Below are 17,528 nucleotides of genomic sequence, written 5' to 3'. Positions count from 1 at the left end.
GAGATTTAATAGGGCCAGCTGCTTCAGGCTGCGTACTTACACTTGAAAGAGATCAGAACTACGCAACTCAATATTGGAGAAGATGTGACTTTAACAGCATGGCAGATGGAAAAGACATGTAGTCTAATCAAAACAAAGTTCCACAGGAATGAAAAGCATGAGGTACCTCCTGGAAAAGATAACGAAGTCATAGAAGCATGTCCTTCTGAGTGAAGGAGATAGTTGCCTGCTCAGACCCACACTTGCGCTCCGTGTCCTGGTTTGGACCTCACCCTTGAAAACTGAACTGGAGGAAGTGGGGCATGCTCAGAGGAAAGAAATGCAAAGCTTTGTCACATAAAGAGAGCTTGACAGACTAGAGGATGCATGACCTATAAGAAAGATAATACAGGCCAGGCGCGATGGCTCACGCCTGTAATCCCAGCACTTTGGGAGGCGGAGGTGGGTGGATTACCTGAGGTCAGGAGTTCAAGACCAGCCTGACCAACATGGTGAAACCCTGTCTCTACTAAAAATACAAAAAATTAGCTGGGCGTGGTGTTGTAGGAGCCTGTAATCCCAGCTACTCAGGAGGCTGAGGCAGGAGAATCGCTTGAACCTGGGAGATGGAGGTTGCAGTGAGCCGAGTTCATGCCACCGCACTCCAGCCTGGGGGATAGAGCAAGACTCTGCCTCCAAAATAAAATAAAATAAAATAAATAACACAATTGAGCCCAAAACAGTTGACTTCAAATGGCACGAGGGAAAATAATGAAACCAGTTCTGTTTGGCATATCTCACAGTAAGATGAAGACAAGTGATGAAAGCCACAGGGGCATAGATGTTAATAGAACATAATTTAAAACATTGCAATCACCAGATGTATGCTTCCATCTCCTGCTATTCTCCACAGCCTCAGCCTGGACATCCTGGCAATAATTCACTTCAGAAATCTTTAAACTTGGTATCGTACTCTGTGTTAGGTTTATGTTAAGCTGATAGTAATAATAAACCCCCAAATAACGGTAATTTAGACCACATAGGGCTTTATGTCACCTTTACCTAAAAATCAAAACAAAAGCATTCCAGAGGTGGGAGACCAGCTAGGGTAGTGACTTCTGTGTTACTGTTGCCCATCTTCAGCGAGCTACCTCAGAGACCAAGGAGGCCTCTGGTGCTCCAGCGATGACATCTGCATTCCAGATGGAAGGAAAGAGAAAAAGGGGGGAAGTGGGAAAAGGTTCGCCACCTCTTTTTTTAGGAGACTTTCTAGAAGTTCCACACAACCCTTCCACTTGGACCTCAGTTACTGGAACTTAGACTAACTTGAAGGAAGTCTGGGCATCATAGATTGCATGTCTGACAGTGTGCCAGGATGCAAAGGGGTTCTTTACTAAAGTGGATGGGGGTGAGTGCTGCGAGGAACTAAATGCTGCCATGCTCTCTTTATGACCAAAGCCCCTGTCCTTCCACGTCTTATTTTATTATTTCCTCCACAACTGCTCTGACTCCTTCACAGAGATTGCAAGGCCGGATCCTTCTGTATTCTTGTAGCCTATCAGCCCCCATGTCCTCTCTTCCTTCTCTCACCAGCTTGGTGCGCCATCTGTCCTGCTTACTTATGAGCATTCTCAATTCCCTTTACCACTAACCTTTGCTGCACGCCCTGGCTACATCCAACACTAGGTGCAGTGGCTCATGCCTATAAACCTAACACTTTGGGAGGCTGAGGCAGGAGGATCATTTGAGGCCAGGAATTTGAGACCAGCCTGAGCAACATAGGGAGACCCTGTCTCTATTTTTTTTTTAATTAAAAATTAGCCAGGTGCAGCAGTACACATCTGTGGTACCAGCATTTTGGGAGGCTGGGGAGAGAGAATCACTTGAGCCCAGGAGGTCAAGCCTGCAGTGAGCTATGATCATGCCACTGCACTCCAGCCTGGGAAACAGGCTGTCTAAAAAAAAAAGAAAATTAAAAGATCTAACCTTGGTCTAACATCTGCCTTTCCTGCATTCATATGAACGGCCCTGTGTTCCTGGACATTATTATAAAACCATGGAGATTGGTCCATGACAATCCTTGGATTCCCATATCAGGCATGTCCTTGGTCTGCCCATTCTTCCTTTCCATTACATCATGTCTGTTTCTTTGGCCCAAGACCCTCCATGGCTGATGTAAGCCTTCATCATTTCCCTCAACTACTGGCCTCCTCACTCTCAGAAAATGACCCCATTTCCTTGTGTTTCCAAAGAAAAAAGAAAAATTGGGCCATCAGTAATTGTCATAGATGATATTTGTTGAGAATTTTTATTTTTACTTATCTTTAATTTTAAAAAATTAAAAAATTTTCTTGGAGATAGGAACTCCTTTGCTGCCCAGGCTGGAGTGCAGTGGTGTGATCTCAGCTTACTGCAGCCCTGACTTCCTGAGCCCAAGCAGTCCTCCCACCTCAGCTTACTGAGTAACTGGATCTACAGGTGCACACCACCACATCTGGCTCATTTTGCTTATTTTTTGTAGAGATAAGTTCTCACTGTGTTGCCCAGGATGATCTTGAAGTCCTGGATTCAAGCAATCCTCCAGCCTCGGCCTCTCAGAGTGTTAGGATTACAGGTGTGAGCCACCTTATCTGGCTGCAAATCAATATTAATAGAAAAATTACAAAACAGCCAATTATACTTATTTTGACAGTTTCTTTTTAGAAGTGGAAATATGGCCATTTTTACCAATAAAATGATTCCTAGGCCATTCTGAAAAAAAAAATGCATTTATTGAGTTTATTTTACATATTTCTGCAAAAAGGGTCCTGCCTTCTGGGTCTCCACCAGCAGGATAACAGAATCCTCAAAATAAGTCATTTGCATCCATCATCCCCTGGCTAGGGCACTCTGACTTTAAGAGCCACACAGACCAGAATTGTGGAGGCGGCATTCTCCTTCCAGAGTCAATAAGCTCAGCACTCAGAGGTCCCTGGAAAGTATTAAGGCATTAATTTCAAGCTTCTTACTAAGCATGAAATATTCTGCCTCAAAAAACAAATATCCAGCAGTAAAAATATTTCTAGCATTAACTTCAAATTTAACTCTTAAATCTGAACTTCTTCATGAACAAAGCAATCCATCTCTAGAATGGGAAAAAGAGGAATCAAAACCAAGTACTGATTCAAAGCAATTGAATGTTTTTCAATAGGTTTAATAATATCCTGATATCATCAAAAGGGTCACTAAAGCATAAATATATATTTTCCTTCTTAGGGCTCAAACACACATTTAAATAAATAAGTGCATATTGCAATTCAGGATACTAGAGTTCATTGTTTCATTGGGCACAAAAAGGAATAGATTAATACAGCTTTGCAAATCTCCTATCATGCATATTTTTCATTTCAGCATATTGTTAGTTGCTTGTGGATATTTACAGCTACTTGGCTGTGGCATTTGGCCCAAGTTGTATAGGTAGTGGAAATAATCAGATTGACCAATGTATTGTCTAATTCACAGCTAAATGCATGGAATTCATAAAGTCTATTTGGACTGTTTGCTTAGAGGCATAAGCCAGTAAGCCGAAATTATACAAACTCAAATATAAAATTCCTCTAAATGTAAATATCAACATAAATGCAAAATGAGGAGTACAAATAGCATTGAATGTGGGGGAAAAAACACTTTTTTTCCATTTCTTATTGAAAATTACCTGAAAATCTGACAAAGGGAAAAACAAAAAAGCGATTCCATATGAGCTCAGGGTTTATATCAGAGAGATTATCTGTATTCCACACTGATTAGCACAGATCAACAGAGGCTCTATTAAGCTAGAGTAAATCCAGGGAAACTCTAAGAGGCAGGTTTCAAAACCTTTCTCTAGGATTAACAATGCATTTGAATTGCATCACACTTAGTGTTCTACTTTATTGTTCTGGGCAATGTAAATATATTTGTAAGAACACAACTGAGCAGTTATATCCTCATTTTTTCTGTTTTCTTTCAGCAGCATGCTTGTTTCTCTGCCTGTGTTTCTGGAGCAGAATGAGCAAGAGAAAGAGTAGAAGGCTATAAACCACAAAGGTGGTAGGCACTGCAGCACACAGGATCTCGTGTGTAGAGTAAGGACTTTGGATTGATTCTGGTGTGATGGCATATTAATGGGGTATCCAAGAATGGAAACTTCTCTGGCTGATTGAAGGAGAAAGCGATTCAGTTTAGTGAATCTGCTGCTTGCGAAATCTTTGGAAGGACTGGAGAAGTAGGCTATCAGACGCACCTCTGGGAATGACTTCCAGAAAAACTGTTTCACAGGAGTGCGCCATGGAAGCTACGATTCTACCATGCTCTTGAGTGTGGGGAGTCAAGATGCCACACAGCATCTGTTCTCTGGAGTGTACAGCTGAAACTGTGACTCAGGGATGAGGAAGCTGCTGCTTCTGCAAATGCTTGTCTCCATCCTAAGCTGGTTCCTGGACACTAAGATGCTTCTGCAGAAACCAAAACCAAAGCCAAAAACATTCCACAGTGCTCCACGCCGAGGCTTGCCAGCAACAGCATTTGAGGCAGCAACGAGATAGCTGGTGCCACTTCTGCCATCATGTTAATAGGCAGAATCTAACGTATGTCCAGAACATAACTGCAAGAGAGGTTGAAGTTCTATGAACTGGAGAGGGTTAGAATCATCCTGAGTGTTGATCTACAGTATCAAGTACAATGGGAAGATTTTGAAGTGAGAACAGAACAGTGATAGGATATGATGCACCTTTTACGAAATTGGCTATGGTTACGGTGGCGAAAGGAGAGCGAGAGGATGCTGGAAGCCGGATGCAAGAAGATGAGCTAGAATCCGAGGGATAGAAATGAAGGTGAGAAGAGTGGGAAGATCTGGGGTGTTTTGAAGGTAAAATCCAAAGCATCTGCTGATGGAATGGAAGTGGGTAAGTAAAAGAGAGACAAGAATGAATCAAAAATTTTTGGCCTAAGTCATTGGAAACCATTTATTGAGATAGGGAAGTTTGTAAGAGAATCAGATTTAGTTGAGGAAATGGAAGTTACAAATGGAGATGTCACATAGATTGGGGAGAGAGTAGACTAATGTCATAGCCACACAGATGGCATTTAAAGTCATGAGACCAGGTGCCATTAGACGATGCAGAGTATGTTAGAAAGAAAAACGTCTGAGGGCCAAGTCCTGGGGTCCTCCCAGTGTTTAGATGGCAGGAAGTAGAAGAGGATGCACCAAAGGGGAGTGAGAAGGCTTGACCAGTCAAATAGGAGAACTGACACAAAGGTGTGCTCTAGAAGTTCAGAAGAAAATGTGAGCCAAGGAGGAGGTCACTTGTATCAGATACAGCCGGTGGGTTGCATCATATGAGGTCTGAGAACTGATCAGTGGATTTTGACTACTTAGGGGTCATGGATTTTGGTGGGATAGTGAGGGCAAAATCTTAATCGAAGTCCTTGCAGGAGGGCTGGGTGCAGTGGCTCACACCAGTAATCCCAGCACTTTGGGAGGATGAGGCAGGAGGATAGCTTGAGGTCAGTAGTTTGAGACCAGCCTGGGCAACACAGTGAGACCCCATCTCTAGAAAAAAGTGAAAAATACAGCTGGGCATGGTGGCACACAGCTATTGTTCAAGCTACTTGGAAGATGGAAGGATCACTTGAGCCTGGGAGTTCCAGGCTGCAGTGAGCCGTAATTGTGCCACTGCATGCCTGCCTGGGCAACAGAGTGAGGCACTGTCTCTAAAAAAAGAAGAAAAGAAATCAGTTCAGGAAACAAACCCAAGTATGGACAACTGATTCAAGAAAATTTACGTAAATAGGAGAAACTACTCCAGTTTAATTCAGGAGGTGGATATTTGGGTTAAGGAATTTTTCTTTCAAGTTGGGAAATAATAAAGCAGGTGTGTTTACTCACAGGAATGATCCCGTAGTGAGGGAACATGAAGATTATACTAGATTTTGGAAACTACTTTTTCTGCTTAACACTTTGAACACTTTTTCACATCATTTTAATTTTTGTGGATGGCTTAGTGGCTACATTATATTCCCTGGTATGAATATAATGATTTTAGAAGCCTTCTCCTAATGTTACACATTTGGGCTGTTAAACCTTGTTTGTCTTTGTTTGTTTTCTATTCCTTTTTTTTTTTTTTTTTTTTTGAGTTGGAGTCTCGCCCTGTTGTCCAGACTGGAGTGCAGTGGTGTGATCTCGGCTTACTGCGAGTTCCACCTCCCAGGTTCAAGTGATTCTCCTGCCTCAGCTTCCCGAGTAGCTGGGATTGCAGGTGCACACCACCATGCCCAGCTAATTTTTGTATTTTCAGTAGAGACAGGGTTTCACCATGTTGGCCAGGCTGGTCTAGAACTCTTGACCTCAGGTGATCCTCCTGCCTCGGCCTCCCGTAGTGCTGGGATTACAGGCGTGAGCCACTGCACCCAGCTATTTTCCATTTCTAATTTTCAGCCAAGGCGTTTAAATATTTTGAAGTCTCTTACACTGACACATTTGCTTTCCCAAAATCATGTTCCAAGTTTTCAATTAGAGAGTTGAACATTTGTTTATTTCAAAGAAAATCTCAGCTTCTTTAGCCCCCACTTCCAGCTCAGTGTCAGGCTGATGGGTCGCCAGGATACTGGAGCTTCAGAAAAACCCCCAAAGCAGCCCCACCTCATTTCAACAGGATTGTTCCGAAGCAGTTGCCAAAATTTTACGGCCAAGAGGTGTACTTTTTTCTTCATATGTACAGTATTTTATGAAGTTCCCCGATGGAAGAGCTGAGTTGTGCTGAAAGGAGAGCATATGCCTTTAAGTAAGGGCTTTTTTTTAAGATCTTTCAGTTGCTGTCTGTGAAAATGATTGATGTTTTTTTAACTTCTTCCTATATAGAACTTTTCTGGCAGTCATTGTTTCTGCTTCAAAGTGGGGAAGATAAGCAGGAGACTTTTTGTAGTTATTTCAAAGGGGAGGGGTGTGAATAGTGGTAAGTCTATAATCATCAGGAAGGGAATTTATAACTATTATGAAATAAATTATATAAACTATATTATGAATATATAAATTATAAATATGATATGAATCAGCTAGAATATTTTAATATTCTGCAACTGAAAAAACGTATTTCTTAATTTGCAGGTTAGAATTAAAGAGAGGGAAAGATATACTTCACAGCTGCTCCTCCAAAACATACAATCACACAGCATTTCACACTTTTTTGCAGCCATAGCTCCTTTTTGAATTGTATATTGTCAGCATCTCAAAAGAACCACATTGGTGTTATACAGATTTTGATATACTGAAACAAGACATAAGTTGTGGTTTTCTCTAATTTTCTGTACATTATTTACACAGTGTAGGTGGCCTTAAAGATTAAAGGGTTTTTTGTTTTTGTTTTTGATAATGAGAGTTAATCATAGCATTTTACAATCATCTGAGTTCTGTATAAAAGCCTTAATGAAAAATCACTGGACAACAACGTAAAGCCCTTTAAAAACAAGGTTCCTTTCAGTGTAGGAAGGTCCTGATTTTTCATCTGTATTTACAGGAAGGAAAACAGCTCTGAAAATTGAAAATATTTTCATAACTCACTTGGCTACAAAACTTGCTCTGACCTGAACTCATCTGGCCACGAAACTTGACCTTAACTGACTTGGGGCTATGATTAGTCTTTATTCGTCCCACTCTATGTAAATAATCATACATTTCTACACAGAGATATTAATGTATTTAATTACTGAAGCTGCCTTAGAGTGCTGCTGAAATATTCTGAATACTGAAGCACCTCTGACTCCAAGGGTTTCAGAAGAGGGATTGTGAAGTTATAAACTTTTCATTTTGAATTCTGATATATTGCTGTTTCACATTTCCTTCTGAAAATAATTGGTGAAATGTTCAGAACCCCTTTGAATTCTGAAATAGAGTTCAAACTTTAAATTAGAATTAACTAGCACCATATTCCTGTTTTTTCAGTTCCTGTTGAAATTCACTATGTTGAATTAAAATAGAAAAAGAGTTTTAATGATTAAGAAATAGGGTCTGGTTGAAGTATTGCACATTTCCATTCATTCCTTTTCATTCTCAGTTCTTTCACAGCACTTAAAAATTTTATATTTTTATATATATTTTATGATTTATATTGGGTGATATAATTGACACTTTTATCAATGTACTGATAAAAGGAAGTATATTTCTGTGGCCAAATTATTCCTGGTTGAGATTGTGGACACAGGTAAAGTTTGAGCAGACCCAGACAGTAATTTCTCCCTTAGCAGATTTTTGGAAAACTTAATTTAAACATACAACAAAGGTGGAAAAATGACACAAGAGCTTCACTTTGTTTTTTGTTATTTCATGGTTGCTTATTAATTTGCCTCAAAAGACAATGTTTGAAAAAAATTTTGATTTGTCTCAAAATAGATAAACAGATGTCTTGGTAAATATATAAGTAGTTTCTTTGTTAATAAATAACATAAAATGGAGAGATGACTGGAGAACTTCCCAAAAACCATATGAACCAAAAGCTTAAAACATGCCCAGATAACCACTGGTAAAACATCTTTCTTCTGTGACTTGAACATTTGCCTTCAATCAGATCTTCTGATTTTGACTCACATAGGCTGGGAATAGGGTAGTTTCAATCCTGTTCCATTTCGTTGTTCTGTGTTTATAGGAAGTCTGGATTATGCATTTTTCTGCTTGGGTTAAAGAGATAAACACCCCAATTTTGAAAAAAAAAAAAAAAAAAAAAACCAAACAACTATATAGCTCCTGATACAGAAAGGACTACCAAGGACCCAGATGCCTCCCGAATATCTTTTAGAGCCATCCACTGAGCAACCAACTCAAGCAAGTCAAGGTACTAGCCATGGGCCAAGGGAAGATGAAAGAGTTGCTGAAGAAAAGAACTGATAAAAACTGTAAACAGTCAGTCACCAAAATGAGAACCATGGCATGTACCCATATTTTCTTGTCATATCATGTAATGATAATACTTTCATACTAATTTATTTTTATCTCTTCCATTCCCTTAATGTATACAGGATGTGTTGTGATGGTGACCTTTACAGATTTAGTTCAGAGGCGTCAGAAGACTAATATGGGATTGGGAGAAAACTTAGTTAAAAAAAAAAACAAAAAACAAAAACTTGGCCCCAAATTCCTGAATTCAGAGCTGTAGGCAAAGGAAGAGAGAATCTTGAGTGGTTTCCTTTTTGGGGATAGAGTGGGTTTTAATTTATTCAGTTCCATTGAGGGTTTTTTTACTTGAAAGTTTAAGTACATAAGATTATGTGTAGATATTAGAAAGACAAGTGGACATTTGTCATTGGTGCCTATCACTGTCGTCCTGTCTGCCTAATGCTGAAGTCCAAACTCAAAATCCCAGTCCCTTGCCAGGAGGAGGTAAACAATGGAGCCAGGTGCTGACAATCAGGAGCCTTGTGCTGTATTCCCTTCAGAAATGAGTCTCTGGAAACGAGCTCTGCTAGGGATCCCATTTTGCTGAAACAGATGGCAGTGGAGCTGCTGGCTTTGGGCATGGTGGAGCTTGAGGGTGGCCTGTGGAGTACATCATATAGGACTACATCCATCCAATGCCTGTGAGCTTCTAAGTGTCCAAAAAAATGGTTGCTATTGATAGCAGTAGTAGTAGCAGCAGCATATGATAAAGTTCCCTAATTCTGATGCATTTAAATTTAGACTAGATGACCACCCAAGATAGTATAGAGTACTTGTGTTACAGACCATGGGCTCTTAGATTCCCCAAGTAATGGAAATCAACACAAGCCAAGCAGGTTTCCTAGATGAGGCTCTATTTCAGGGCTTGTGCAAGGGAAACAGCTGAGGTGCAAGGATTTTCTAGCTGGCTCTCTGAAAACGGCCCCAGTAGGGAATTTTTATTAGGTGAAGAGTAGGAATTGACATCGGGGTGGGGTTTGCAGGCTGGGTAAAGCATGGAAGGTGCAGGGTATGCAGGTCAGCACGTCTGGTTGCCATGGTTATCTTGAGTAAATGGCAACCTGGTGGTCTGGCGGGTGGCAACAAGGCTGTAAATCAATTGTCCAACATTCCTTCCCAAGGTGGAACACTCCACAACCTTGGTTCAATACTGTGGCTCTCCGAAGGACAGTTCCTGGAATTCTTTAAGTAAAAGGCATGGTTAAACATGATGAGAGCAAAGAAAAATGGCTATTTTCTTTGTATGTTAGTGGGTACAGCATCAGCAAGGTAGTAGTCTGGGTTTTGTGGAGAGAGGAAAAAAAAAAAAGTATCTGAAGGAGGAGCTGTGTCCCACTCCTGTCTCACTTGAACTAGGTCTTTGGTGCACGTGGCTTACTTTTTTGTTTTCCTTGCTCTCATTCCATAGGGTAGCTGTCCCTGCCCTATCTTCTGTGATTCTAGAGGGCCATCTATAAGGGCTCTGTCTTAGTTTGTTTGTGCTGCTATAACACAGTACCACAGACTGGGTAATTTATAAAGAACAGAAATTTATTACAAGTAATGGCAAAAACCACAATTATTTTTGCACCAACCTAAAATTTCTCACAGTATTGGATGCTGGGAAGCCTGAAATCAAGGCACTGACAGATTCCATTGTCTGGGGTAAGGCTGCATCCTCAGAAGGGGAGGGGATCTGTCTTCACATAGCAGCAGAACAGAAAAGAGCAAGCAGGAGATGAACAGTGCATGCAGCCTTGTTTGTAAGGCCTTAATTCCTCTGATAAGGGCAGAACCCTCTTGACCAAATCATGTCTTAAAGCCACACCTCTTAATACCAACACATGGGCAACGTCAGAATTTTGGAAGGGACACATTCAAACAATAGCATTCTGCCCCTGTCCCCCAAACTTATATCCTTCTTATATACAAAATACATTCTTTCTATCCCAGTAGCCCCCAAAAGTCTTAACTCATTCCAACATCAACTTTAAAGTCTAAGTCCAAAGTCGAATCTAAATCAGATATGGATGAGATTCCAGGCACAATTCATCCTGAGGTGAATTTCACTCCAGCTATGAGCCTGGGAACTGAAACAAGTGATTTGTTTCCAAATTACAATGGTGAGGCATAGGATGGACATTTCCATTCCAAAATGGAGCAACGGGAAAGAAGAAATGAGTCGCAGACTCCAAGTAAGTTCAAAACCCAACAGGGCGAACAACATTAAATCTTCAGTTTTAAGAACAACGCTTTTGCTGCCTTGTAGACACACTGGGGCAGAGGTTGGGCCCCTAAGGCCCTAGACAGCCCTCACAGCCCCCTCACAGCTTTGCTGGGCACAGCCCACGCAGCCGCTCTCACTGGTTGGAGTCAGGTGCCTGCAGCAATCCCAAGCTGACATTGCATGCTGGTAGATCTACATACACTTATGGGGTGTTGGAGGTGACCCTGCCCCTATGGTTCCACTAAGCATTGCCTTAGTGTAGGGGTCTTTCTGAAGTGGCCCACTCCTGAGGCAAGTCTCTGCCTGAGCCCTGAGGCTGTCAGCATCCTTTGAAATCTAGGTGGAGGAAGCCATGCATCTAAAGCACCTGCACCCTGCAAGCCTGTGAAGTTAGCACCACGTGGACACCACCAAGGCTCATCACTTATACCTTCTAGAGTGATGGCCCAAGTCACACCTTGACCCATCTGTGCCACAGCTGGGGCAGCCAAGACTGCTCTGAGCCTGAGCAGTGAGCCTCAAGGTCCCCACTGGAGACTTAGGTCCCTCCCTTTAAATTGTTTTGGACTTGAGGTCCTGTCACTCTGGGACTGTGAAGGGAAGGACAGCCTCTCTGAGTTATTCTCTCATTGTCTTGATGAATAGCACCTGGCTTCCTTCTAGCCATACTAATCTCCTTAACAAATGGTCTCTTTACCACGCTCTTGGTTTTTTCTACTAAACACACTTCTTTATTCTTTTTACATGGCCAGGCTACAAACTTTCCAAATCTTTATATCCTGCTTCTCTTTGAATTACAATTTTCACCTCTAAATCATTTATCTCTTCTCACATTTTACTATCAGCCATCAAGAGAAACCACATGGCCCCCTCACTACTTGGCTGTTGAGAGATTTCTTCTTGCAGATATCTTAGTTTGTCCCTCCTATGTTCTGCCTTTCACAAAGTCCTAGGTCATGGACGTAATTCAGCCAAGTTCTCCGTTGCTTTGTAACAAGGATGGCCTTTCCCCCAGTTTCCAATACCTTTTTCCTAATTTGTACCTGAGACCTCATCAGAAATGTCTTCACTGTCCATATTTCTACCAACATTCTGTTCACAGCCACTTAGATAATTTCTGAAAAGACTGAGGCTTTCCCTATGACTTTCCTCTTCTTCTGAGTGCTCATTAGAATTGCCCTCAATGATCTCTTCATGGAAACACAGGCTCACTCTATTTTCCAGCACTCACTACAAAACTCTTCCAGTCTCTACCCATGACCTAGTTCCAAAACTGCTTCCACATTGTCAGGTATTTGTTATAGCAACACCCCACTTCTCTCATTCCAATTTATGTCTTAGTTCATTTGTGTTGCTGTAACAGAATACCACAGACTGGGTAATTCACAGAGAACAGAAATTTATTTCAGCTCTGGAGGCTGGAAGTCCAAGATCAAGGCACAGATAGGTTTGGGGTCTGGGGAAAGATGCATCCCTGATAGGAGGATTGCTGTGTCCTCATATGACAGAAGAGTGATTGAGAGGAATGCTTTTCGATGCCATTCCCAAGGGCTTTAATCTCATTCACCAGGGAGGAGTCCTCATGACCTAATCACCTCTTGAAAGCCCTACCTCTTAATACTCTTACATTGACAACACTTGAATTTTGGAAGAGATACATTCAAATCATAACAGGCTCCTACCTCCCTTTTCATGAGGTCAGTGTGGGAGCATGAATGAGAATGACCAATAGAATATTCTGTCTCCATGGATACAGTGATTTCCCCCAGGGGTGGGCATCTGATCTAACAGAGCTAAATTTGGGATTGATGTAGCTGCTAGGGGAGAGGAAAGGAAGTCATTTCTGAGATAATCACCCTGTATGATTATCAAGCTACTGCGACCATCATTTTACACAGGCAGAGAGCCTAACCTGGCTTAGATGAGAACAAGCAAAGTTAATAGAGCTGAGAAATGAAAAGAGAGAGGGAAGAGAGAAAGGGAGAGACTCGGTGGTATCTTGTGAACAGGCTGATCAAGCTCCAGCTTGATCTTAAACTTAACAGACTTCCCAGTGATGTGAACCAACAAACTCCGTTTTGATTTAAGCTATTTTGGACTAAATTTCTGTCCTTTGCAACAGGGAAGGTTCTGCCTGAAAGAACAAACACAGTGTTTTAAAATCTTTAGATACTGAGAGTGTCTGGATATTTTTCCCTTTTCTTAAGAACCAAGTCATATCCAGACCCATATTATACTCTGTAAATACTTCATTTTCTTAAACAGAACTTCTGAAAAATAGTTTTTAAAAATATGTATTAAGCAAGAATAAAGAAAGACTTACTGTATAGGTCAAAAATAGAAGATTGAATGTAACATGTTGCACACTCCAACAGAAATCAAACCTTATGATGATTGACTTCTTGGAGGGCTCCACTGTCACATGGCATTTCCAACCCTTGTCACCAGAAAAACAATCATGTGGGTCCCCACTGTCCATCTTTTACCACTGATGAGGTTCTTTAACTTTATGAATTAAAAAAGACTGAGAATAACTGAACACACAAGATGGAATAAGAAATTCCTTATAGAGAACAGTTTGAAAAACTTATTTGAAAATAAAAAAACCTATTTGTTTAAAAAATAATTTCGTTGTTAACCAGATTTGGATTCATGTTGTGTCAGCCCATTCCTGAGCTCCTGATCATTCTTGACCCATTGTTTACAGTACTATTAAAGGGTGATCTAATTTTATTTAGTCTTCACAACACCCTCTCACACACATAGGGAAAGAAAGGCTAGGTTTTAAGAGGCTAAGAAACTAGCCTAAGTTTCCATCATTTGTAAGTATGGAGCCAGGGCCAGGCTATCTGACTCTAAAATCTGTTTGTTTTTCTATTATCCTGGGCTGTCTCTAAAATGTTCACTTCTGATATGAGAATCACACAATGAAAAGTCTGTCTATGGGGAAAATATGGAGAAAAACATTTTGATGGAGACATGCAGAGATACACTGGAGCTGGCACACAGCAGCTCACAAGAGCTGATTATATGCATCTCTTCCCAACTCTGTTCTGTGATGTCATGTTAGTTTGAAACCAGATACAGTAGAAGTGTTTATACCACAGAAATTGGCAGGTGCTGTGAATCAGGACTTTTATTTGGAAGCCAATTGTTAAAGCTTTCACAGCACACCATTACCTGCAATGAATAAACATGATAGCTCATTTTTGTTTTTCAAGAATCAGTGGGGGAAAAAAAAAAAAATATATATATATATATATATATTTGTGTGTGTATATGTATATGTACCCACTCATACACACACGTAGACACACATACACAAAACTATATGTATATATATGTGTGTATATACCTATGGGTATATATATAAATGTCAGTAAAAAAAACATTCCATGCTCACAGATAGGAAGAATAAATATTGTAAAAATGTTCATAGTACCCAAAGCAATTTATAGATTCAATGCTATTCTCATCAAACTACCAATGACATTTTTCACAGAATTAGAAAAAAAACTATTCTAAAATTCATATGGAACAAAAAAAAGAACCCTAGTAGCCGAAGCAATCCTAAGCAAGAGGAACAAAAACAAAGGTATCACACTACCCATCTTCAAACGATACTTAAAATTCTACAGTAACCAAGACAACATAGTTCTGGTATAAAAACAGACACATAGACCAACGGAATAGATTACAGAACCCAGAAATAAAGCTACACACCTACAACCACCTGATCTTCAACAAAGCTGACAATAACAAATAACAAGCAATGAGGAAAGGACTCCCTATTCAATAAATGGTGCTGGGATAACTGGATAGCCATACGCAGAAGATTGAAACTGCACTCCTACTTTTCTCCATAGACAAAAATTAACTTAAGATGGATTAAAGACTTAAATGCAAAACCTAGAACTATAAAAACCCTGGAAGAAAACCTAGGAAATATCATTCTGGACATAGGCATTGGCAAAGATTTCATGATGAAGAGTCCAAGGCAATTGCACAAAAACAAAAGCTGACAGTGGGACCAAATTAAACTAAAGAGATCCTGCACAGCAAAGAAAATTATCAACAGAGTAAACGCACACCCTACAGAATAGGAGAAAATATTTTCAGGCTATGCATTTGACAAAGTCTGATATCCAGAAACTATAAGGAACTTAAACAAATTAACAAGCAAAAAACAACCCATTAAAAGATGGACAAAGGACATGAACAGACACTTCACAAATGATTCACATTTGTTTCAGACACATTCACTTCCACTCAGATGATTTGGACTTATCTAATTGAAGATATAAATAGAATTCTGATTAAGGCAACTAAGATCATTTAAGATAACTAACATCAAGGAAGTACTCTTTTTCCAGCTAAATTTTGAGAAGAAAGCCAAATTCAGAAAGAGGTATTTTGAGACACTGAGTTTTTTAACTGGTAAATGTGTCTCAGAGGTGAGGATACCAGGTTTTTAATGAGGCACCATGGTGTTTCAACCCTCTTCAGAAACCGGGTAGTGGAAAGGGAAATCTGAACCATAGCAGCCATTAAGTTCCAGCACTTGAGACTCTCGTTAGCACATGCCGACTTTTCACTTGGAAATTATCGTTACTTTCTCACCAACCTCCCAGATCGGAGCACCAAGTTACAGTGGAAACAAGTTGCTGAGACAATGCTTCACTCTAACTGACAAAAAGGTCATATGAAGGTCATATTTTTCAGGGAAAATGTCAGGTGGAAAGACAGTGGGTGAGAAATGAACAATTAGGATGACAGAGGTATCTCATTACTGACAACATGACAACAGCTTAATGCAAAAAGACCTTCCTGCCCCTAGCACCTTCACTTTTAAAAAGAGGCTGAAATACCCTAGTTGGTTCAGAAAGCCAATGAATGGCTCAATTTTAGAGTTTAAGATTTACATTTAGATTTCAATTCAGATTTACAGCTTACATTTCCTTTGTTGTACAAATGTAATTTTTTCTTTAGCATGATAAATATGGAAAGGGAAATATAAAGTGAATTGAATATTAAAATATCCAACAAATCTGGGAGCCTATATTGAGTATCAACTTTGTGTGAGATTTTATGATACTAACAGTTTATTAGAGGAAAAAATATATGTACCATATGGACAAATAGATACTAATATGGGAGAGTAAATGATGAGAGTCAGAAGAGTTAGAGATGTGTGTTCTGTAAGTGATCACAAAAAAAGAGAAGTCACTTCTGAGCTGTGATGGAAGATTACAAGGACAAACTCGGATATACGTCAGTCCCTAATACCCTGTTTGGGTACAACAAAAGTGTAAATACTTCAGATAATAATTTAGAGATGTGAATACAGTACTGACCATAGTCTCTCTGTATCAAGGTTATCTGAGAATGAGGGGAGCTGAAAGCAGAAATTCTGCATTCCAGAAATATACCGGCCACATGAGCCGCAGAAGTGAGGGCTGAGCTGTGGCAAACCAGGGCCAGGGGAAAGGGTAATGGCCTGGGAGGGAGAGCCCCCAGGTCCTGTCCTACCTGTGCCAGCAACTTTCTGTAACCTCTCTTGTTTCTCTTAGTTGTAATATCAGCCAGTTGGAGTATGGAAGCCTAAGGATCTTTTCCCCCTCTTCGATTCTGTGGTAATTCCCAGAACCACATGCAAGGCCTTCTGCATTGTCACCCCCCCAAACACGCCAGCTGCTTTGTCCCTTTGGTCATGGTTCTCAGAACATACACTCCTCAAACAGCCACTTTACACCATGGACTGTTGCATGCCATGCCATTTTTGCTGCCAATTCCAAAAACGGAGGACAGATGCGATGGTGCCCTAAGAGTGATATGCATGTGGTTCTCAACCTTGACTCGTCATGAGAATCTCAGGGGAGCTGCTTCAGAAGTACAGATATCCCCCAACTAAGGGTTCTTATGTAGTTGATCTCATATGTAGCCAGAGTATGAAAACTTTTCAAAGCTTCCCCAGCCCCCGCTAGTGAATTTACTGTGCCACTTGTGCTGAGAACTGCTGCATTAAGGGCATTTTCAGATCTTTGTTAACAGTACTAATTTTATAAATCACATCTTGCTGTCTGGCAAAACTAAATGCAGTTTCCTAATTTGCCTGTGTGAGTCTGAAGGAAGTACAGGATCTGTCTTTTGTGGTTGGTGAGAGGGCCCTGTTAAGTTTGTCATCTCTCCCAACCCTACCCTCCAAAAACCAGAAGCATTATGTCAAATCCCTGCTTGGAGTGTAGGCATGGGAATGAGGCTGTTCCTTCTTTGTCAAGCTGGTTATGGGTCACCTGCATCTGAATCATCAGCAAAACTTATTCTAAATGAGGATTATCTACTATATATGGGAGAAGCCCAGGAATCTCTCCACAACTTTATATTTAATGCTTTTAATAA

The 17,528-nt window shown here is 40.5% G+C and overlaps 1 protein-coding gene across 5 annotated transcripts in view; it reads left to right on the top strand.

Annotated features, from left to right (window-relative positions):
• Nucleotides 1-17,528, top strand: part of LOC106994212 (uncharacterized) — a 395,709-nt gene that overhangs the window by 247,089 nt on the left and 131,092 nt on the right. The window contains exons 2-3 of one of the 5 annotated variants that reach the window (XR_013407869.1): nt 3,968-4,829; nt 8,637-8,741. The gene's annotated coding sequence lies outside the window, so the exon portion shown is untranslated. Of the gene's footprint in view, nt 1-3,967; nt 4,902-8,636; nt 8,742-17,528 lie in introns of those variants that run through there. The other 4 variants (XM_077974169.1, XM_077974173.1, XM_077974171.1 and 1 more) reach the window with 4 other exon arrangements.

This window comes from Macaca mulatta, chromosome 17, assembly GCF_049350105.2.
Source record: "Macaca mulatta isolate MMU2019108-1 chromosome 17, T2T-MMU8v2.0, whole genome shotgun sequence".
NCBI classification, from domain to species: Eukaryota; Metazoa; Chordata; class Mammalia; order Primates; family Cercopithecidae; genus Macaca; species Macaca mulatta.
This window is presented reverse-complemented; position numbering and strand designations above follow the sequence as displayed.